Raw genomic sequence first — 24,488 nt, 5'->3', positions numbered from 1 at the left:
AACACAGGACTACACAGTATTGTTGTAAATACAGTGCAGCCCAGTGTTTCTAAAGTGATGGAGCGGGGCGTTAGCTTTCTTTGCTTAACGCCGCGCTCCGCCCCTTTAGTTGTAAATATATCCCCATATCCACTTTCATATAGACTTGCTTAAGGTTTGTGACAATTGTACTAAAGATGGAACATATCACATAAAATGATCACTGCATGTGCTAATATAATACCGACCTCAGCCACTGGGCTGATACATTTCTTAAACAGAGCTTAAGTGGCGCTATTTATCACCTTAGACAGTGGTAAATTATTGAATGTCACTGGAACTTTAACTGTATGTGCAGCTTTTAGCTGGAAATATAGCAGTAATTATTAACATATCTAAAGTAAACAACAGAACAGATCACAATAACAAACATAAAATACAATAAACATTATAGGGCATAACACAATAAAACAATCAAAATGTGAACACAGCACAACAAACAGAGTACATCATAACACCATTACAGTGCAATAATGCAGTACAGAAGTGCAACAGCACCAAAACACAACATATCACCACCACAACCAAATTCCACAAAAGGAAGATGCACAAGCAATTTTGGCACACTTTACCACCTAAAGAAATGTGGTTAATTAATATGGTGGTAAAGGGTGTTTGCGCCAAATAATACATTAAGATACCACCAAGAGCATGAAATAGTGAGAGTCAAAAATGTTATGTGAGCTGACTCCTGAAGGTTTTCAGGACACAAGACTAATTCAGAGACTTAATTTTCAAATGTTGGATAGGTTCAATAGTGCATTTGCTGAAAAAACTCACTTATGGACATGTCACAATAATTGTCGACATTTACTAAAAGTTTGCAATAGCACGTGTGCCACTAAATAAGACTCAAAACATTGCATGTATTTATTTACAATTAAAAAGACTGCCTGTGCTGCGCTAAATTTCATAGCATTACAGAAGGATCCGGAAAGACTTTAGTAAATTTTGACCAATGAAAAATACCTAAAAATCTAGAAAAGTCAATGTATTCATTTATTCACTTAATCAAGTAAAACGAGGATACCGCAATTGAAATCAAAATGAGTTTGAAAGAAGCTTTTGAACTTTGGAAAGACAGCAACACTGTACAATCTTTTATAGTTAGAAAAGACATACCAGGAAAATAACCCCCTTTTTAGGACAAATAAATACAAATATACAAAGATATACAGAATAAAATGATAAAATATTAACATTTTTAAAACTTTTAAAAACTTATGATTACACTAACCATGAGGATCTTAAGAGCAAAAGTTGTTTAACTACAATAAATAATTCAGCTGCTTGTGAGACCTTCAAATGGACCCTTTTCAAAGCCACAGCAGGAAGCATTTTGGGCTAAAATTGTAAAATTTCTATGGGAATAACAAATGAAGCAACATTGCCAAGAATATTTCACTCATCAGTGTTAGACCTGTGAGCAGAGGGTGGGTCTTCCCCCAAACCATTTGCCTGTTTATCTCTTCTTTTTGCTGATTCTTTTTGTGGATCACTGCTGACGATGCCAAAGTACAAAGTACATGTGCTTCTCCTCTCAGCATGATTTTATTGACTTATCCACGATTGGTATCTTTAATTTAGCTGTAAGTCCCTAGTAGAGTTCACTACCTGCCTCAGGGTCTGTAAATTAAATGTCAGCCTGCAGCATTCATTGTGTCACCCACACAGGTAGAGCCTTAAAAATGTCTCAGGTCCGCCACTGCAGAATGTGTGTGTGCAGTTTACACTGCCATGTCGACTTGACATTTAAAACTCCTTGACAAGCCTTAAACTCACTAGGGTAGGCCCTAGGTAGAGCAGAGGGCAGGGTGCTGTAGATGTAAGAGGTAGGACAAGTAGCTTTACGTTTTGCATGTCCTGGTAGTGAAAAACACCTACATTTGTTCCTCACTACTATCAGTCCTACTCCTCTCATAGGTTAACATTGGGAATTCCTTATTATGCTCTAAAGACGTCATTCTTGATTGAGATGGATTAGCTTCGTGATGTTTCACATAATTGTAATTGTAATAATAAATCCTCTTTGCTGGCAAAGTTGGATTCAACATTACTATATTAGAAATGTCACTTCTAGAAAGTTGCCATTTGACTGCTCTTAAAGCTCTGTGTGCTTGTAGCCTGTCTCCCATACACGTCTGGGGTGGGTGACATCTTGATTTTGGGCATTTCCTCTAGACAGCCACACACACAGGATGGTTAGGTGTGTCTGAGTGCACATCTGCATCCTGATGGCTCATCCTGGGTAAGATAGGAGGGAGGAGCTGACGCTTGCACTTGAATGGATAGTGTCCTATCCCCACACAAAGGTCTGATTACTCCCCTGCAGTGAGTCTGGAGCCAGGATTAGGAAGTAAGTTCCTCTGTGCACTTCAATGACCCCTCTTTTTGAAGGCACACCCACTTCAAAGGCACAACTGGGTATAAGTACTGGGTCTCTGTCTCCACCAAATCAGACACTTCTGGAACTACAAACAACCTCTGTCATAAGAACTGTTGTGTTGCTGCAAGGACTGTTACTCTGCTGGTCTGTTGCTCCAGAATTACTGGTTTTCTGCTGTGCCACCCTGCTGCCTGCTGCTTTCTGACACTGCTGAGGGAGAGCTGAACACTGCCTTTAACCCAGAGTTATCTCCAAGGGCTTGGTGGCTTACCATAGTACGCATAACCTTGTGTATGTTTGGATTTCCTATCCTCATTTTATACACAGATCTTAACTACGGATGGCCAGATATTTGTGATACTTGTTCAAACACCTTTATGTGCAGGTGTCACAATTAAAAGTGGTGAGAGTCTGCCACCCTGGTAAATACTAGGGTCAATAAAGTCTGCACCTTTTTCAGCGGGTCAAACAACGACAAACTGTGATGAGGGGAAAAGGGCAGAAAACAAATGTTGTGAATTTTTTTGCCATAGGCAGAATTTATCACACCCGATAAAACACGGGCATCAGATTATATCTGGTTTGATAAATACAGTCTACCACTCCAGGGCACGTATAATCAGGGCCTAATTCACTAAAAATGCAAACTCATAACCATAAGCATTTGTGCGTAGGAAATGGCAGAAATGTTTTGGATACCAATTTCTGTCCCAAAAGCACGTTTGCAAACAGCACCCGCCGCAATGTTAAATATATGTTAAATATATGGGATGTGACCGCCAGGGTGGTGGTGGTCACATCCTAATTCCACCGGAGGGAACGCCGCCGCCCCTACGGACGGTCCCTCCACATTAGGGGTGTGCGTCCGTCCCCCATCATAATCGACCCCTTTGTCTGTAGCTATAAAATAAAAAATAAAAAAAAGTATGTCTGTATGGGTCTGTCCACTTTAGATGTATTCCCATTGAAAAATAGATATATGTTAAGAAGGATTATTTGTAGCTTTGGTGCTACAATTTCCCCCGATCCCGAACTTGAAATTGCTTTTTTTGGTGGTACCCCTTTTCTCCTCTGGTTTCCTTGCCAACTACTGAAATAGCTTTGCTGAGTGCAGAGAGCCAGTGAGACCACAAGGCTATGCGGCTCCCTCACAGCTCCCAATATAGTACCATGGGTGTTCCATTTGGTAACAGGACAACTGCCTTGAATTAGCAGGAAATCAGCTCCTGAGAGAACTTTGGTGAAAGGAAGGAAAATGCCCCCTTTGACTGCTATTTGAATCATACAAGACAGCCGTTTACAAGGTATAATTGGCCCTCTAAGGATCTGGGCCCTTGTGCTACTGCAGCTGCTGCACTAATGGTAGCTACACCCCTGAATATAGTGTCTGCGAAGCTTTAACCTGTCCCCTACCTGATTTGAGAAAGGGATCTTACAGATATGAATTTCACAACACAGGTAAATGAAGCATTGCGTGATTCTGGAGAAACACCCAGAATCTGCAAGACATTTCTGCCCACTAACTGGCATCTACAGAACTCAGTTTATGATGCCCTGAGTTCGTCAAGCAGTCATGCATGAGAGTGCACCTCCACACTCTATTTCTATTAGTACTGTTTCCGAACGTCGTCAGACAGTTGGCAATTGCTAACCCCTGAAGGTATGCCTAGCGTCATCACTCTACAATAACCTAGCCACCATCAAGCAGAGGGAATACATGGCATATGTCTGGACATGATGAACTATGGATTAGGGAGCTCAAACACAGATAAACATGTCTGCTTCCTGGCATATGTCACAGCCACTCCACTAAATTTACAGAGCTTCTACCAGTCTCACTCATGCTTCAAAACAGGGCCATCAATAGACATCTAACAGTCGTCAGTGACCATGGGCATTAGGAATTATGAGCACTCTTCAGCTATGAAGCTGTCAGGTTAACTGCTACCAAAACATCATGTGGGCACTGGGGAACAGAAGGGCAGGACCAGCCCTGTGATAAATTTCTGCCACATCCCCAGACAATGGCTGCAATGGGGCCTAATAGGTTTTATGAATTCATAGGGATTTTGCAAAAACACAAACACACACACACCTAACCAACAATGTGCACTCTTTTCAGCCTGCAGAGATAAAGCACAGGAAGGAACAGGTGCAAAAGACAATGGACTGGGAAGATAATAAGAAATATATGAGAAGATGAATCTAGTGAACAAAGAGAGGTGGAGCATGCTGTACATACAGCACCCATATAGTGTTGATGTATAGCATGAGAGGAGCTTACAACAACATTCTGGTATTTGAGTCAGTGCTGCGGGTTAAATCAGTATCCCCACTACCACATTCACAGTTCTCCCTCCTGTACAGCATCTTTCTCACCACCGCTGCAGGCAATACCCTTCCTGCTCTCTCTTGCCAAGTCAAGTTTGTGACAACATGACCAATTTCTCCTCTTGTGTCTAGAGTTTGGAAGACATATGTGACTGATGTGGAAATACAGTGCTTAACAATTAATAGCAGGTGAAGGAAGAGTAGATCATACATGGGAAGGTGGGCTAAATATTTGGAGTGCAATGTCTATATGGCAGAATTCTGCCTACCACATGGTCAAAGATATCCAGTATTACAGAGGAATGTGGGCCTGGAACAGCTTGAGCAGATGCTGGAGTAAATGTTTAGATTTTTTCAGAAAATCTGTTCTGGATGAGGAAATGATTGAGCCCAGCTCTTGGTTGGTAGTTGCTATCTGGTGGAAAGGGCAGAGAGTGGTTACAGTGAATGTAACAATGCTAAAATGTGCAAGTTTATAGCAGTTGGTTTGTGTAAGGATGTGGATCCAGTGGTATTGGCATATGTGTGAAACACTCTACTGTATCGGACTCAGGTTTGGGTGAATAGCACCAAATATGCAATTCTCAGGATAGTTAAACCTGATATTAAAGACTTGGCTATTCCCAAGCTGATCATTGCTCTACTGTGAGAAGAACAAAACGAACACTAGATCCTATCAATTTCCACATGAAGGGAGCAATTAGGTTCACATACTGAGATGATAAAGCTATATTGAATATGCACCATTAACTCTACTCTTCATTTATCATCAAGCACTATTACAGCTAAAAGTCCACCATGACATGAAAGGAGCATCCTTCAGACCCATACAAATGACCGAAAAACTCTTTAGCTAAGGTTTACACCCTTAACCAAGCACAATGAAGAAATGCGATAGCCTCCTCCTCCTCCTCATCGTCTCCCCCCGTAAAGCACTGGGAAATGTATGAGGAGCAATATAAATACTATTACATTGCAATGCAGTTAAATCCCTCAGCATGTGGAAAGTAATTTCTTTGACTTTGGAGAAAAATGAGGGAAGCTCAACTCAACGGTTGAGGCCATGAACACATTTTGTAAATAAACCACAGCAGGATTTTGCCTCTGTATATCTGCCGCCTTCTTCAGCCCTTTTAGAACAACCTTGTGATCGATAGTCTTAACAGCCAATGGGAAAATCAGCTTCTTGTCTAAGGTAGCATTGTGGGCAAAAATAATGAACTCCGATGCAGCCAGAGTAATTACTGGTTGGCTGAAATTGATTCGAGCATTCCATCAATCACTTTTTGGTTACTACAGGAAAACAAAGAAGCATCAAGGAACAAATATTCCCTTAATCCCTAGCAATGAGTAGATCTGCCTTATGTTCTGTAAGGTTGTTCGATCACTTTTGTAGGCATTGATGCAAAAATGGAAGACACCAAGGGGAGTTTCATATGTGAACAAAGATGGCGGGCAAGGATCCCAGTGTGGATTTAATGCAGAGGAGATTTGAGAGGGACACAAAGGGGCATATTTATTACAAATCATGCAGCAAAGCAAATCACCTTGCTGCGCTGCTTGATAAGGAAAGCACAGGAATGCACCGTACTTAACATTGTACGGCGCATTCCTGTCTTTTCCCTGAGCTGGCACACAATGTTCGGCCCAGGCACCCTTGCATCATGGTGCACGGATGCCTCCGTTGTAAGCAGGATTGTTTTTGTGCAGAAAGGGACACCCTCCTGCACATAAGCAATCCTAAGAGGCATGTTCCTCTTTCTACGTGTGTTGTATAACGCAGCACATATAGAAAGAGGAAACAACAAGGAGAAATAAAGATATTTCTCCTTGTTGCACCTCTGGTGGGGAGGCATACAATTCTGATGCATTCCCAGATTGACCGCTCTTGGTAAATCTGGGAATTTGTTAGAATAGATGGGTGGATGCATGGGAACACCCACGCTCCATCCATGTAACGACCTCACCATGAAGTGTATCGCCAGGCAGTGACTTGTGGCGCCTTGCATTAGAATACATGGGTGGATGCATGGGCACACCCACACTCCACCCATGTACTGACCTCACCATGAAGTGTATCGCAAGGCAGTGACTTGTGCTGCCTTACGTTAGAATACATGGGTGGATGCATGGGAACACCCACGCTCCATCCATGTAACGACCTCACCATGAAGTGTATTGCCAGGCAGTGACTTGTGCTGCCTTGCGTTAGAATACATGGGTGGATGCATGGGAACACCCACGCTCCACCCATGTAACGACCTCACCATGAAGTGTATCTCCAGGCAGTGACTTGTGCTGCCTTACGTTAGAATACATGGGTGGATGCATGGGCACACCCACGCTCCACCCATGTAACGACCTCACCATAAAGTGTATCGCAAGGCAGTGACTTGTGCTGCATTGCGTTACACTAGATTTACCAAGCTATGTTGAGCCACGAAGGGTGGGCTTGCGTGGCTTGATAAATCTTATTGTAGGTTTTTGCATGGCCCAGTATCAACTTGCATGGCTTGGTGATTCAAAAACTTTAATAATTATGCCGCACAGTTTATAAATACTCCATTTGTGCAAGGCTTGCTTTTTGTTGCTCCTTTCAATAATGTTGCTATATTTTGATAAACAGATTCCAATTAAGAAGCAATTTTCTCCAAGCACACAGATAGTAGGCTGAGGTCGCGGTTTCAGATGTTCTTTATTCTGAGATCTTTGTTATTGCTCAAATGCCAACACATGTTTCGTCTCTAGCCATTTAGAGTCACAGCAGACTTCTTCAGGGCACATGTATTGGGTTGAACAGTGTCACTAGTACATCATCAACGCGTACTTTGGTAGTATTGATTATAGTCTCATATCTGGAATCTAATGCCTTATAGCCATTGAAGAAGTATTAATAAGTATCGTGTGCCCGCTCAGGAAAGATTCGGTCCGCTGAGTACGCGTGACCCTAATACGGAGTATTATTATCAATATAATCAATACTACCAAACTACTCATTGATGATGTAATAGTGACAGTGTTCAACCCAATACATGTGCCCGGAAGAAGTCCAGTGTAATGACTTTAGGACACATAAGGTCCTATCAGAGTGCCCCAGTGTAGTGGGTGTAAATTAAGGAATCCCAGATGTAAAAATATGGAAAGTCCTTTTAACTCACTGGGGTGGATAAGTGTCAGTGATTGCAAATTGAACACCGGGGAACGCCTGAATATTGAGGAATTTATGGGGATTCTATAATTCTGGGTCTGATTTCCACGTTAACTCCACATTCTTCTCTGCAGTTTCCCCTAGATATCTTGGCTGATTTCAGCACTCAAACTCTCCAGGAGAAATACGAGAGGCCCATGGTGTAAATACCATAAAAATAAATAGACAAAATAATTTGTGATGGAAATGATAAGTCTGAAAAAAATATTGTGCCCACATTTGTACTTTGATCAACCAGGGCTGATGTAATTTGAGAAACGAGCCACATAAATGGGAGAAATTCTTTGGAGTGATGCTTCGGATTGTATTCCACTGAGAAGAGACATTTGTCCTTCATACAGCTGTAAATGTGTCGAAGACACTCCATTATATTGGATCATACCTGATCCCTCTTAATGCAGAGTGGAGTAGAGTTCACTAGAAATTTACATTGTGCTGATAAATTAATTGTGTTTGCAAGCTTGTAAATGTTGAGAAGCAGTGGGGACAGGGAAAGAAGAACGATTTAATAATACCTTGCAGAATTTTAATTTTGTCTAGTTTTCTGAAAGGCATTTTTTTTCTGGGTTCATCTGTGGCTTTCACACTTATTCCATTGTTTGCAAGCAGGTAGGAACATCTCAAATACGAAATAAGGAACAACCGCCTAGTAAAATTGGTGGTGAAAAAAATACTAATTCGTGCTCTTCGTGTTCCAGAAAACTGTAATGCGGAAGATCTTTGCACAGCAAACCTTTTGTTGATGGTATTTTTACAAAAAATCCACGCACGTTTTTGCATGGCACATTTTTCTGTTTTCTGCAAAATTGATATATTTGCCACATGATGACGATTTTCTTTTTCACCTTCGATAGACATCGCGAACCCTGGGTACTTTTACAGCACGTGTAAAATAAGGATACAGCTTTGGCGGGTTTTGTTCTGTTCAAATTTTTTTATTAAGGTTTCCACAAACTGACCGAAATTTCAAAAAACGGGACTGAGTCGTGGTGAAAGGGGAAGAGTGAAGAACCCTCAGAATTTCATGGGTTAATTGCGGGTTCTACATGATCGAAAAGAGGTTGATTTACCAGAGAGTAATTTTTAGGTTTTGCCTAGCAAATGCGTACGAAGTACGCATGCGCTAGGAAAACCTTATGTTTTTCTCTGTGGGGTCGGGTATCCGCCCCCTCCTCCCATTGGCTAGCTCCATAAATGGAGGCTAGCCATTGGGAGAGGGCTCTGTCTGTCAATCCCGGACCAGATTCGGGGGCGTTCCCGAGAATTTTTCGCTTTTGGCTACGTCAGCCGAAAGCCTGTTCTCGTCAACGCCCCTGAATCTGGTCCGGCATTGAGCCAGCACCCGCCTTCCTACTCGAGTGGGTGTGGTCGCCTTTCCCGCCCCCTCTCCCACCCCTGGAAATAGGGGACGCATATACAACTAGACCTATTTCATTAAAAAACCACAGGTATGCAAATAGCCACGTGCATATGACTAAAGGAAGTTTTTTCATTGAGATGTGGGCTGTCCGTCATTTCGGACCAGATTTTCGCTTTTGGCCCCACGTCATGCGGCGGTGGGCGGGGTTTCTTGTTTTTTGTCGTCCGTGTTTGTTTTTGTCATTCCGTGGCCGACCGCCGCCGCCGGAGGAAGTCCAGGTGAGTGCTTGCTGTCCTGTCTTCCCCGCCCCCCCTCCCGCTGTCCGTGTTCCCCGTTCCCGCCCCCCCTACCCGCTGTCCGTGTGTGCCCGATCCCGCCTACCCCCCACCCCCGCTGTCAGTCATTGTTGTGCCCGTTCCCACCCCAATGCTTGTTATTATCGTTTGTGAACAAGTTGCAGGGCGAATACAATACTCAATACCGGAAGAAATGAGGAGAGGTTCAGTTGTTGGAAACCTTGGAAAGGACTTGGGGCTAAATCTGCGGGATTTGTCTGAAAGGAAAGTTTGTGTTTCTGCTGCTGGGACTCAGTATTTTACGTTAAACGAGGATGCAGGGACACTGCACGTGAATGACAGGATCGACCGGGAGGAGCTGTGTGCGGAATCAGACAGTTGCTACATCAAATTGCAGACCGTTGTGGAGAATCCCTTAAAAATATTTCACGTGGACGTGCACATCCAGGATATTAACGATAACATCCCGAGTTTTTTAAAGAATGCTGTTGATTTAAATATATCGGAGTCCACGTTGCCAGGAACGCGCATTGCTGTCGGGAATGCCCGAGACCCCGACATTGGCATCAACGCCCTGCAGGGCTATAAGCTGAGCAGTAACCTGCATTTTGTCCTCGAAGAGACAGAAAGCAATGACGGGTACAAATATGCAGAGCTCGTTCTGGAGAAGGGTTTAGACCGAGAAAAACAAAGCCGTCAAGTTTGTATGTGTGTGTATCTGGCCGACAATTTTTTCATTGGCACTAAATGATTTTCTGCTCTGGAGAAATAGTGATCCAGGGTACTAAGGCAGATAACGAGGAACTGAAACACCTCATTGTTTCCTGACATTGTTGCATACCATGAAGTATTTTCCCCAATGCAGAGTACACAGCGGGCACAGCGGCCAGGACAGCCCTGGCTCAAGTCTTTACCCGCCCCGTGCCCAGTGTGAGTTCCTGACCCAGCTAGTGCTGTGCTTTCGAGTACCCATGGGCGTACTTTTCTGATTCTAAATGCAGCATTACATTCACATATAGAAAAGGTACAATAACAATCCTATATTTAGCAAGTCAATGACAACGGGTGGAAGGATACCTGAGGTCAAAGAGGACTCCAGGCTTCTACAACACAATAATAAGAGAAAAAAAGTGCGGACGCAGACCTCCACCCCCCTCCCCTTCCCATAGCAGCACCTTAAACTGGGGCAACCTGTCCCCAGCCTGGCTAAGAAAGAACAGCTCCACAAGGCAGTGTAAATGTCAGACGATGCGCAATATAAAAACTGTCTATCCACTCCTTTCTCCCCGTCCACCACCAGTGTTCAGACCCCGCCTCCTCCCACAGACATTGCAGCCTCTCCTGGGAGCAGCTCTTGCTCCTACTAATGGACGTTAATGGGTTTCTCCTGCAGGTCGCGCCTGCATTAGCCCAGCCTGAGCTCTCTGATGGCCGCAGAAATCAGCCAAGGAAAGCATTTTCCTTTAGAGCCACGGTCCCTGGTTCGATTCGGGGTATTTGCTAACAGATAACACCTCCGTGGCATCTTTCTGGAAGGGGGGGGGAGTTGGTGTTGTTTACTCATTGCACAGGCCCTATGTATTGTACTCTCTAGGGGCTCGCAGTGTGTGGATGGGGGCTCGCAGTGTGTGGGGGGGGCTCACAGTGTGAGGGGGTGCTCTGTGTGTGGGGGGGCTCGCAGTGTGTGGGGGGCTCTGTGTGGGTGTGTGGGGGGGCTCTGTGTGGGTGTGTGTGGGGGCTCTGTGTGGGTGTGTGTGGGGGGGCTCTGTGTGGGTGTGTGTGTGGGGGCCCTGTGTGTGTGTGGGGAGGCTCTGTGTGGAGGGGCTCTGTGTGGGGGGCTCTCTGAGGGTGACTCCGTGTGAAGCGGTCGCTCCACCCTTCCTCCTGATCACATAGCGCTGCAACTGGTATCGTAGCGCTGATCCCCCACCACTGCCATAGCTTAAATTTAATTTATTTTTATCGAATTAGCACCCGCTCTGCTGCGTAGCGCTCCGCATTGCCTTGTGTGATTTGAATAGCTAAAGTGTGAAAGCTCCGCATTGCCTTGCCTATTTTGCATATTTGTCTTGTGTACGCTCCGCATTGCTTTAATCATTTCATTTCATTTAAATTGTGCCTGTGTTAACTCGCATTACCTACACTGCCCCTGAATGTGCCCACAGCGTCCTGTTGCCCTGTTGTTGTATCATCCATTTTGTTGTGCCTGCAGCCCGTCCCTCCCCCTATGCTCCCGCCTCCCAGCTCCCCCTCCCACGCTCCGCCCCCCCTCCACTTCTCCATTTATGTCAGATGCAACTACGCGCAGCGTTTACGCACAGCGGTCGTGCCCCATGCGTGCCGAAGGTGCACCAAAGGTAAGCCCGTCTACGCCCGTCCGTGCCTGGCCCGCACCCAGCGCCTGTCCCCCTGGTCCCCGCCGCACCCAACCCACTAGAGTCACATATGATGCCGCTACTCTCCTCGCCCTCAACCCCGGATGTACACCACTTTGCTGCGAAGCTACTCCAGGACGTACTCATGGCCCTTTCGCATGCCTCTCCTGCAAATTTAACTGCTTTAGGACCCTCATCAACTCCATGTCCTCCAAACACAACTCCAACTCAAACCGCCTAAAGTGCATCCTGCTCAACACCCGCTCGGTCCACAGACACGCAACATAACTCTGGGACCTATTCGACAATGCGTCACCTGACATCGCCTTCCTTACTGAAACATGGATGAACACATCATCAGCTCCAGACATTGCCATAGCCATACCGGACACTTACAAGATTATCCGCAAAGACCGCACCAATCAAACAGGAGGAGGCATCGCCATCATCCACAGGAACACCATCAAAATCACAACCAGCTCCGACGACAATCTTGCAACCGCCGAACATCTCCACTTTCAGATCCACACCGACCCCAGGACCACACTGAGAGGCACCCTCATCTAGAGGCCTCCAGGTACCCGCACCCAATTCAGCGATGACATCACGGACTTCGTCAGCCCACACGCCCTAGCCTCTGAAAACTACATTCTTCTTGGAGACCTCAACTACCACCTTTAAAACAAACACGACAGCAACACCACCACCCTTCTGGACAACCTGGCCAATCTCGGACTCAAACAACTCGTGGACACCCCCACCCACATAGCCGGACACACGCTCGACCCTATCTTCACATCCAGCAAACACATCTCCTTCGATCGCACCACAGTTCTCCACTGGACGGACCACAGCTGCGTTCACTTCAGCTACAAGACTTCCCTAACCCACAATCGCCCTCAACCTATTCCTCGGAGAAACTGGAACAAAATCACCTCCGACCAACTCCTCACATCACTCAACCAAAACCCTCCCACCCTCTCATTGGACCCAAACCAAGTGGCCACCAAACTCAAGCAATGGATCACCCACAGTGCTGACGAATTAGCACCCCTGAAAAAGCACCAGATCAATTCAACCAGCAAAAAGGCCCCTTGGTTCAATGATGACCTTAAAAAATCCAAGAAACTATGCCGCACTCTGGAGAAGACATGGAGAAAAAGCCCAACTTCAGACAAAATGGCCTCCCTCAAGTCAGCCACCCGCAAACACCACCAACTGATTTGATCCGCTAAGAAATCAGCATTCAAGGATCGTCTCAACAACAACACTCATAACAGCAAGGAACTCTTCAATATCGTCAAAGAATTCACCAACCCCACCGCAGCGTCTAACGACATCACTCCCTCCCAAGACCTTTGCAACGCATTATCCTCCTTCTTCTACAACAAAATTGCCGACATCCATAACAGCTTCGAGATTTCTCCCAGCGTTCAATCCTCCCCACCCCCCTCTGATCCTACTCCGCCAACTAACATCCTCAGCGCCTGGAACCCAATCACCACTGAAGACACCATTCGCCTCATGAACTCAATCCACTCTGGCTCGCCCACTGACCCCTGCCCCCACCACATCTTCAACAAAGCTGACTCCATCATCGCCCCCACCTCCGTGATGTCATCAACTGCTCGCTCAACTCTGCCACCTTTCCAGAAAGCTGGAAACACGCCAAACTCAGCGCCCTTCTGAAGAAACCCACAGCAGACCCCTCTGAACTTAAAAACTACCGACCCATATCCCTCCTCCCATTCCCGGCCAAAGTCATCGAGAAAGCCGTCAACAGCCAGCTCGCAACCTTCCTTGAATCCAACAACTCCCTTGATCCATCTCAATCTGGATTTCGAGCCAAACACAGCACCGAAACCGCCCTCATCACTGCGACCGACGACATCCGAGCACTCCTGGACAACGGTGAAACAGTCGCCCTCATCCTACTCGACCTGTCCGCCGCTTTCGACACTGTCTGCCACAGCACCCTCATACATCGACTCAGCAACATCGGCATTCAAGGAACAGCCTTGGACTGGATCATCTCATTCCTCGCTGGGAGAACTCAAAGAGTCCGACTTCCCCCATTCTACTCAGAGGCCACCAAAGTCATCTGCGGCGTACCTCAAGGATCCTCACTCAGTCCCACCCTCTTCAACGTCTACATGAGTCCTCTCGCCTCCATCGCGCGTCAACACAACCTCAACATCATCTCTTACGCCGACGACACCCAGTTAATCCTCTCCCTCACCAAAGACCCCAACACCGCCAAAACCAATCTTCACGAAGGCATGAAGGAAGTAGCCGAATGGATGAAACATAGCCGCCTAAAACTCAACTCAGACAAAACGGAGGTACTCATCCTAGGTTCTTCCCCCTCAGCTTGGGACGACTCCTGGTGGCCTTCCGCGCTGGGCGCAGCACCCATACCCACAGACCATGCACCTAATCTTGGCTTCATCCTAGACTCCTCTCTCTCGATGTCCAGACAAGTCAACGCCGTCTCGTCCTCCTGCTTCAACGTACTTCGCATTCTCAAAAAGATCTTCCGCTGGATCCCTCTCGAAACTAGAAAGACTGTCACCCACGCACTTGTCACGAGTCGACTGGATTATGGGAACACACTTTACGCCGGAATCACAGCAAAATTACAGAAAAAACTCCAGCGCATCCAAAATGCGTCAGCGAGACTCATATTAGACATCCAGCGCCAAGATCACATCACCAGACATCTAAAAGATCTCCACTGGCTTCCCGTTAACAATAGAATTACTTTCCGCCTCCTCACCCACGTACACAAAGCCCTCTACAATCTAGGACCCGAATGCCTCAACACTCGACTGTCCTTCTACAAACCCACCCGTCAACTTAGATCGCCCAATCATGCCCTCGCCGCAGTCCTGCGCATCCAGAAATCCACCATGGGTGGCAGATCCTTCTCCTTCTTGGCGGCCAAGACATGGAACTCACTCCCCACTCACCTCCGCCTTACTCAGAACCACATCTCCTTCAGAAAAGAACTGGCTTTTCGACAAACAATGAACCCCTTCCCCTAGCGCCTTGAGACCCTATGGGTGAGTAGTGCGCTTTATAAATGCCAGAACTTGAACTTGTGTGTGGCATTTGCGAGAGATTAGGCTATTGCTATTGTAAATGACAATACCATTTATTTATCTGTTTTCAAAACGAACACATAAATAAAAATGTTGTCATTTACAATGCCAATAGCTCTAACTTTTAGAAAGGCAAACCCGTTGCATTGTAAATGCTTGTTAAGTATTTTTAGAGACTCTGTCACGCTTCACAATAACAAAAATAAAGGAACTATTTTTCTACGTGGAATAACAGAATACAATGTATGCAGGCTTTGGCGCATCGTTTAATACATATACAAACATTAATAAAGCAAACTAACTCAATTGCACTAACATACACACAGTTTAAAAACAAAAGACATCTTAACTATGACTCACGAATTCTATCACATTAAAAACGAAGACGATCTTTCACAACAGAATCTAATGAAATCGTGAAGTCTCCCAGCCAATAAAATATACGGTGAACAACTTAAACGTAGAAGCATAATTTAACTCCCAGGTCTTTGCAGCGACAAAACATGACTAAAAGCAAATATGCTTGTTGGGTTTGGCTACGCTGGAAACATCCATGAGAAAGTAAACAGTCAAATTACCAGGATATACATATCCTACATGAAGCAAACATGCTGAAAGCAGCAGGTGCTCTTTCTACGAATCGTTCACTACCTCACTTTTTTAAAGCCTGTAAAGTAGTATTTTAGGGTGGGGCAAGAAATAGACATAATCAACAATGCTAGCAGTTATGGAAGCGGCTGAATTCATCAAAGCAGCGAAAGAACAATAGTCCGCCGTAGGCTGGGGAAAAATGTGCCAATGGCTGCTTACGCCCACAGAAATACTTCAGAGGCACGGCCTCACAGTATGCAGGAACGAACCCACAAGTTTTCCATCGCGCTGCTCTGCCTTGGCCCTCTGACAACAGGACGTTTGCCATAAAACATATTCTATATTTCTGCAATCTGGCCATACCTCTCCTCACCAGTCACAAGCTCTCCATCTGTGCAACTATTCCATGCAATTAACCCCTTCGCTGCGGCGGCTATTCCGCCGCAGCGCTAAGGGGAAGGCGGGGGCCGTGCGGCGGTCCCATGCTCGTGACGGAACCGCTTCTTCACGGCCCACGGGTGAGCTGTGCTTGTGACGGAACGGTTCCGTCACGGCCCCGCCCGCTCTTCAGAACGTCCAGCGCAGGCGCGGAATTCGCGCCGCGCAGGTGCGGCGAGCGGGCCGTGACGGAACCGTTCCGTCACCAGCACAGCCCACCCGAGGCTCGTGGCGGAACAGTTCCGTCACGAGCATGGGAGGGGTTAAAAAGCATAGAAAATCCCCGAACCTATCTACTCATCCCACTTTCATTCTGCACGAATATACACTGGGGATGACCACACATCTACCACAAAACAAGCTGCAGGAAATGCATGGATCAGTCTTCTGAAAGCAGAAAACTACTCCCAATAATCAAAAATAACTGATAGCCTATGTAAACACCAACTTTAAGTTCACGAGTTAAATAATGCCAGTCATAAAGAGCTTCAATCCCTATAAAAATACCTATAAAAATGCAGCTACAATCAACATATTAATGTCACTCCTATATAGACTTCAGCAGGGTGTTGCGCCAAAATACAGAGCTTTTCATATCTACCTGTGATTAATTTGACGGCAAAATATTGACTACCAACATATTGTTGAGATATGTAGTTGTGAACTTAAGAGCAGTAAACCTACACTTTTCTGTGTATGCTTACCTTTATTATATATAATGATTGTTGAAGTTTGTGGAGAAGTGTGGCTCACTGGTTAGAGGAGGCAGACCTGGAAGCAGAGATCAGCATGGAACCAGGGTTCAATTCCTGGCTCGGCGGGGTCTTGAGTCCTAAAATGTCCATGGACTCGACAATTCTCGCTCTGGTGCCTACTTGATTCATGGGTTCACACTCTGGGCAATAGCTTGCTTAATCTCCACAATGGCCCCTCGCGGCGGGATGCCTGGCTTTCACCTTGCGGATACCCTGCCGGGGTTATCTCACAGGGGAATACCAGGATGGGTTCCCTAAGCAAGCGCTTAGAGACCGGTTGGTGATTTGCACTATATAAATTCCTGTACATTTACATTTACAAGTTCTTGATATAAGAGTCGGTTGATATTGCCAACCTTGATATTTTGACTTACAACGCTCAAAGATATGTTTGTGTCTTTCAAAACTAGCAAATAAAATGGCGACAGTTTGTGTTGCTGCTCAGGGATAGAAAACTTGATGGGAGTCCCCCATAGCTTGGCATCTCAGGTTGCAGGTTATGTGCTGGCTAATGCAAAACTGTGAGTTGCGTCAAGTCGGAAAAATTTGCTCATCTTTGTTTTATTATTTAAGGGCTTATTTACAAGACCCTTGCACTGCCTGTGTGTGAATTTTTATGAGTGCAGATTGTAGACCCTTATCTACGAGTCCACGCAAAGTCACTTTGCATATCTTTTCATGGTCTGACTACCTATAAGTCCCCACAATATATTAGGACATAGCAGTTTAGAGGCCTGCAGCCTTTGTTGCACGTGCATGTGTGAACTGCTGAGAGTCTGAGGTCATTTTAAAAGCAGCCCTGTGTTGCAGTACTGTTTTTAAACGTAAATTCACTGTAAATTCGACTTTGGTGGCATGGGCACTTTTAAAGTGAGAATATACATATTGGGTACCCCCCGGGATTCCCCTAGGTTTTCCAGGGGTGGGGGTCATGTAACTTAAAGCAGGGTTCCTATAAAATATGTTTATGAACGCTGGTGAGTGAAAGGTACCTATTTTATTTTTCCCAGTGTAGGAAATGTACTAAAAGTCGACTTTGGTGCTGTGGGTACTGTGAAGTAATATTCTTAATCGTTTTTTCATATTAGAAGCCCTCCAGGTCTTCCCTAGGTGCTCCAGGGGTGGGGGGTCCTCTAATTGTGAGCAGGGGCTTTATATGTGTTTTTTTAAACCCTGGGGGGAAAATAAAATACACATTTAATTTTCCCCATTTTAGATAGTTGACCTCAAAGGCTAATATTGCAATATTTTATGTGTGCATAATTATTGCTAGGAAGGAAATACAATTTCATTCAAGGGCTTGGAAGAATGGTATTAATAAATCCAACAGATTGCCCTGGTTAAACCTAATACAACTTATACAGAGAATAAGTTGTGAAGCAAAATCCAGCCTTCCTGCAGTCATCCTTGATTGGTCATTGCTAACAGGCTTAGCAAGGCTGCATTGATTAGACGATAAGTGGCTATCCAGGGGAGAGGCTATCAGCTGGACAGAGCTCTGCAGCTATACGAAATGCCAGAGCAGGGGAGGAGGTTCGTAAAGGATGATGCTTCAAAGGAGGAAAGGACAGGCAGGGAATGTCAGGCCCACCTACCCCCAGTCCCCTGTGACCCAGCCAGATATCAGGCATAAGGAAGGAATTTGCAGATGTTAGGGGCCAGAGAGCTATGGAAATGTGCCACTCTGAGAGTTGGTTTAATTGGCTCTTACTGCTCTGTTGAAATGTCAGTCACTATAAAGGAATTTGAAAAAATCGTGTTTTGTGGGACAAGAAGATGCCACACTGTGGAGGAAGTTGTCATGCTTCTGAGTGGCCTCTAGCATCTCATTGGACGGAGGTTCCCCATGCTTGCTGCCATAGAAGGCTGAATAAATATGTGAAAGGTGCATAGCCTCTCAGTTCTACTGCCTGAAACTACAGGAAGAAGGAGGATTGTCCTGCTGGAATCCTGATCTGCACCCAAGAGCCTGCCTGGTGCAGAGTGCGCCTGGAGCACTATCTGGGACTACAGCTCTGAACACTTTGCCTTGCTTCAAGAAGGAGTAAGGAGTGTACACCCTGCAACTACAGGTTAACAGAGGTAAAATGACCCATCGCCAGCTAGGGGTCCCCTCCTGGAGTTCATCCAGTGTAGTTTAAAGGGGTTGACCAAACGGACTGTGGGAAGTAAGGTCCAGTCTGGCCAATGACCATCTAGGAGATTCTAGACCTTTGGAATTGTGTTTTAGGCACTTCGGATCCACCAAGAGACCTTCTAGAAGAACCTCCCGAAGTTTGGGAAACTTTCTTGAAAAAGCTCCAGAAGGTGACTCACCCGACCGCGAGAGCTAAGCCGGCTATCTTCAACCTTGACCTGACCTGGATTCCAGGTTCATCCCACTGGAGAGCTCCGGAGATCCGATTACCAGAGTTTGACCGGGAGTTCCCTGAAAGTCAAGCCAACAAACCCTCACTGAATCTGGACTGGAGGAGAGCAGCGAGGCCCTTCGGCGGAATAAGCTATGTATATGTTTCTAAGTGCGAAAGTAAAATTGTGACTGGGGCCTCCCGTGGGGTATACTCGCAGGGCCCTATCAAGGTTAGCCTCAAACTTTGAATTTGCCCAGGTCAAGCACAACCAGATGTCCAGAAGTGGCGCTTTTGGTTTAGTTTCTAAGCACTAGAAAATGTTTATTCTTTAAAACTTCATATCTCCAATTCCCCTACTTTGGGTTTTGGTAGCTTTGATGTCATTTTAAAGATAGAAATATTTCCCTTTTCTATAAATTGGTGTTTTTTTTATTATGTGTTGTGTCTTACCTATTTACTGTATTGGTGTATAAACGATTAACATGCATGTCTCCTAAGTTAAACTTTAATCCTATGTTTCAGCTACCAAGGGTTGTGCTAGGGAGTAATTTATAGGGACCCTATTTAGGACCCAGTGTTATGTCGGTAGCCTTGTTTCTGCTATTAGGTGCCTACCTACCACTATCAATAGACCACCTCCCCACATAAAGCAAAGAAAAAACTGTTGTCACAGGATAAAGTAATTTCTCTATTCGTTTCCTTGTGAAACCACAATAGTGTGTGGGTAAGCATCACTTACAATGATGGAGCGTGATGGTGCTCTAAAATGGTAGGGTTGCATCATAATCATGAGTAGTCCGAACCCGCACATATTCCTGTGCTGTATTAACATGTGGTTATTAGAAAACGTGTTGTAATAATGATGTGATGTTAACTCGATAGAAAAGGTATTTGTGCCTCGCAAGAGAAATGAAAAGGCATCTATATTTAGAAAGAGTAACCCCTAGTATATTGCATTTGCCTAATAGAAAAGCTCATGTGTAATGTAGTGCATTTTGATTTAAACGTGCACCATGATGAAGAATGCACGTGGAGATGACGAGTTATGCTTCATGTGTACTAATTGTAGATGTATGCAAAGCAAAGCATGATTAACATTTGTGCATAATTTGATGTGTAAAGTCTAATTGAAATGTTCACGTTGGGTATATGAAAAGCCTATTCGTTTATTCTTATGTTGGCCGGCCTGAAAATGTAATTTCCCTGGTAAGCTCTCGCATTTGGAGGTGATCAGCGAATTTGATGTGCATGCAAGGATGTTCTGTTCTCACGTTTTCAGTTGCAGATGGAAGAAGCAGCCTTTGTTAGTTAGAACTAACTCCTTTTGTTTTAGGAGTTAGGCATGGAGGAGAAAAGAAACAATGTAAAAGGAATGTCGGTAATTGGAAGACGGTGTTCTTTCTCACTGAGGATGCCTGTGAAGCAAGGTCAACGGACTGAACTTGGAGAGTGTAAGGAAGACAGTGGAAAATTACCTATGGAAAGTGTCCGTTGGGACGAGGTGATATGTGGTAGTGTTTTACATCTGTGCATTTTGTGTTAGGGACAGTGTCCCGAGGGAGGAGAGGCAGAAGGAGACAGTAGGAGTTAGGAGAAGGGGTTAGTAGATCGATCAGGGAAAGAGCTTTATCGAATAAGCTCTGTAGCTTTAGCTACTTGATTCACACGGTGAATGTACTTCTTAGGAAGTCTTCACTAGCTGACACCTTTAACTGATCTTGCCTGGAAAATGATAAGTAGGTATTTCACTTTAGAGATACAGTAGGGAAGGTCTAATGGTTTTCACTTTTCAGCCACAAATGAAGTCCGACTTAGATATTGTAGCCGTTCTTGCTTGTGTCGTATTCTTGGAACTTTTCATCCTTTACATGATCCATCGGATTAAGCTCACCCGTAGATATGGTTTTGTATTAGTACCTATGTATTTTTACAACCTCGTCTTGAGGTGCTTGTATATTCGGTTGTTTTTGGCTTTGTAATAAACCCCTAAACTGGAAATTCAGAGTCTGTAATCTTTTAAGCCAAAGTCATTGGAAATGTCGATTGCCTCGATGAGTTATTTCTCCTCTTTACACTTCTCAGCAGGTAATAAAGATCTGTCGGCCCAGGATTCCTAGTTAAACTCAGATAGTGGAATCTGGCTTTAACAACAACAAACGCTAGCAGAGTAGGTTCTGGGAGTCCAAGAAAATCTGCAGATCATGTGCTGGCAGTCCCAGGCAGCCAAACTGCATGCAGCCTAAGACATCAGGAAACGTTTTGCATTCAATGAACAAGAAATTAGTTGTTTTATCTCAGGGCTGACCACTGTTGAGAATAATATGTTGATCCAGTGGCAGGGGACATACATTATGGTGAAAGGAGTAGGCACAGAGGAAAATTGAGTATAGCAAACTGATCGTAGCAACAAAACTAATATGGGCAGAACTGGTGGCATTTGGATCTTCCTGCCTATTCACTAGAGAATAAAGGTCTTGCGCTTCCAACAAATCTGTACTATGGAACCTAATGTTGGCAACATTGAAATAAAAGAGACTTTTTATAGAGAGATAAAAATCTTTTGACTACAGTGTGAATGATTTCTTCACCAAACTTGGATATACCACCTTGATACAACTTGCATTACAGATAGCGTCATTTGATCACTTGCATTTAAATCCATGTTGAATTCATAAGGCAAGAACATTCCTCCTTTATCATAAAGCAGAGGAAATGTTAAAGATGAATATCACTGAACCATGGTTAAAATAAATTGTGTTCTGGGGCAGAACTGATACCAAATCATTTCGGGCCAATATTATTTTCCATAGGTTTTAGATACATAAATTGAATCTCAACATTGGACATGCAGCCCCTGCCATGAATGGTCGAATTGACTGAATTACTGCCACCATCTCTATACATCAGGAGCTAACCAAATGCTATTGAATAATCTTTTTAACAGTTTCCCAAACAACATAAAATAGCCTCTGTTACTCCTCATTGTTTGTACCCAAATGAAAATCTTGCCCTTCAGAATGCATGGAGCTCAGGTCACCTTATAGACACTGTGGGCTATACTTACAAGGGCATTGCACCACCGGAACTTAACCTTTTCAGATGTTTTGTTGGTGCAGTGCCCTGCTCCATATTTAAAAAGTGGCGTGAAGTCACTTGGTATGGCTTGACACCGCTTTGTAAATAACGTCCCTTTTCAGACAGGTATCTGCTTTAAAGGGGCTTGCAATAGATATTGCAGTGGGTGTCCCACCACAACACCCATGGCTTTTTCACGGACCCAGATGTACAAGCATCTGTAAATCTGAGGCAGTGCCAAAAACGAATGCCATTGAATAGCAGGCGTTTGATTGGCTCAACAAGGAGAAATACTTTATTGCCCTCGTTGTTGCTCTTTCTATGTGTACTGCATTCTGCAGCACACATCGAAAGAGCAAATCGCCTTCAAATATTGTTTAACTGCAGGAAGGTGTCCCTTCCTGCACATAAACAACCATCCCTGCAACACAAACACCCTTGCACTAAAGCGCTAGAGTGTATGTGTTAGTGGTAGACGGGAAACAACCTTTACAATGCAACTTTTACAACGCACTACCATTACAACAAAACTTTCACAATGCAACATCCATTACAACGCATGCCATTACAACGCAACCATTACAGTGCATGACACTACAACTCATACCACTACAACACATGTCATTACAACGCAGTCATTACAACGCATATCATTACAACGCACAGAATTACAATACATAGTACCCTTACACTATCCAACACTTACCCTACTATTGCACCCCCTGGAGTTAGAATAGTAATTTTTACCCCTACACTATCCAACACTTACCCTACTGTTGCACCCCCTGGAGTTAGAATAGTAATTTTTACCCCTACACTATCCAACACTTACCCTACTATTGCACCCCCTGGAGTTAGAATAGTAATTTTTACCCCTACACTATCCAACACTTACCCTAATGTTGCACCCCCCTGGAGTTAGAATAGTCATTTTTACCCCTACACTATCCAATACTTACCTTACATGCAATGTAATGTTATGCGTTGTAATGGTATGCGTTGCAAAGCTAGAATGCGATGTAATGGAATGCGTTGTAAAGGTCGTTTTTAAAATTTCGTTGTAATGGCATGCGTTGTAATGGATGTTGCATTGTAAACAAATGTGTTGTAAAGGTATGCGTTGTAAAAGTATGTGTTGTAACATCATACATCCTGGTAGGCAGCTTTTTTTAGTGCCAGTGCAAGTGAAAACACTGAGGTGTGCTGTATTCTTGTAATGACGCAGCGCTGTGCTGTTAAATTGTGTGTAGCGCCACGCTGCACCATTACTTGTAAATATTCCCCAGTCTGTCTCCTGATGGAGCATCAGGTGCAATTAATAGCGTACTAGAGATATCATCTGCCCAAAAAGCCACACACTTAATTCAAGAACAACAAAATGAGGTAAAATTGCTATACTATACAATAAAAGAATAAATAAATACAAGTAAGAAATTCAAACCAGGGAATTATGAACTTGAACCTAAATCGTAATCTAACATATATTAATGCACTGACCAAAGGAGTTCAGAAAAGTAGACAAAATGTAAATTATCCACAACTGAGAGGAGAGTGGTGTGATCACATAGGATACTGACACCCATATTTAATGTGAATGGAAACTGTTTGCTCTTATGTGTCTGTAAATGTGTCAACTACTTTGCCTGGATCCTTCTTTCCTGAACCAAACCACCTTGCATTGGGTTGGCCACTGGCCATTTCAAGTTGCACATGGCTTCCTTTAGTCATACAAAGGCTAGTTGTAAAGCACTGGATTGGCACCTTACACTGCTCCTAATTATCTAACCAGGGGAGCACCGGTTGTAATTACAGGGCATATTTGTCAAGTAAGAGTTTGTGTTATGAGAAGCAGGTGGGGCCTAAAGGTGTCCATTTTGTTGCTAAAATAGGTCATAATGACGACAATGAGAGATATTAATAAGCATAATGGAGTTTGTCCAGATTGTCCATGATGACAAGGTAGTTAAATTAACTAGTTTGCATGGGACAGAGAGGTGTTTGTTATTTGCCGCTGATGAGTGAGGCCTGGCCACCACCTCTCTGGAGAGGTAAGTTAGATATGAATATCTTTCAGTCAAGTTAGATCAGGTCTTCAACTAAAGGTTTCTAGAAATAATTGCACCAAAGTTCAGTAATGCAAACACAAGGTAAATATTGTCTGCCATTCATTAAAGGGATGTCC

The 24,488-nt window shown here is 44.4% G+C and overlaps 1 protein-coding gene across 4 annotated transcripts in view; it reads right to left on the bottom strand.

Annotated features, from left to right (window-relative positions):
* BCAS1 (brain enriched myelin associated protein 1) overlaps positions 1 to 24,488 on the bottom strand; it is a 505,437-nt gene that overhangs the window by 162,070 nt on the left and 318,879 nt on the right. The gene's annotated exons all lie outside the window — the stretch shown is intronic.

This window comes from Lissotriton vulgaris, chromosome 7 (assembly GCF_964263255.1).
Source record: "Lissotriton vulgaris chromosome 7, aLisVul1.2, whole genome shotgun sequence".
In the NCBI taxonomy this organism is placed as follows: Eukaryota; Metazoa; Chordata; class Amphibia; order Caudata; family Salamandridae; genus Lissotriton; species Lissotriton vulgaris.
The sequence above is the reverse complement of the archived record's forward strand: the minus strand, read 5'-3'. Positions and strand labels throughout refer to the sequence as shown.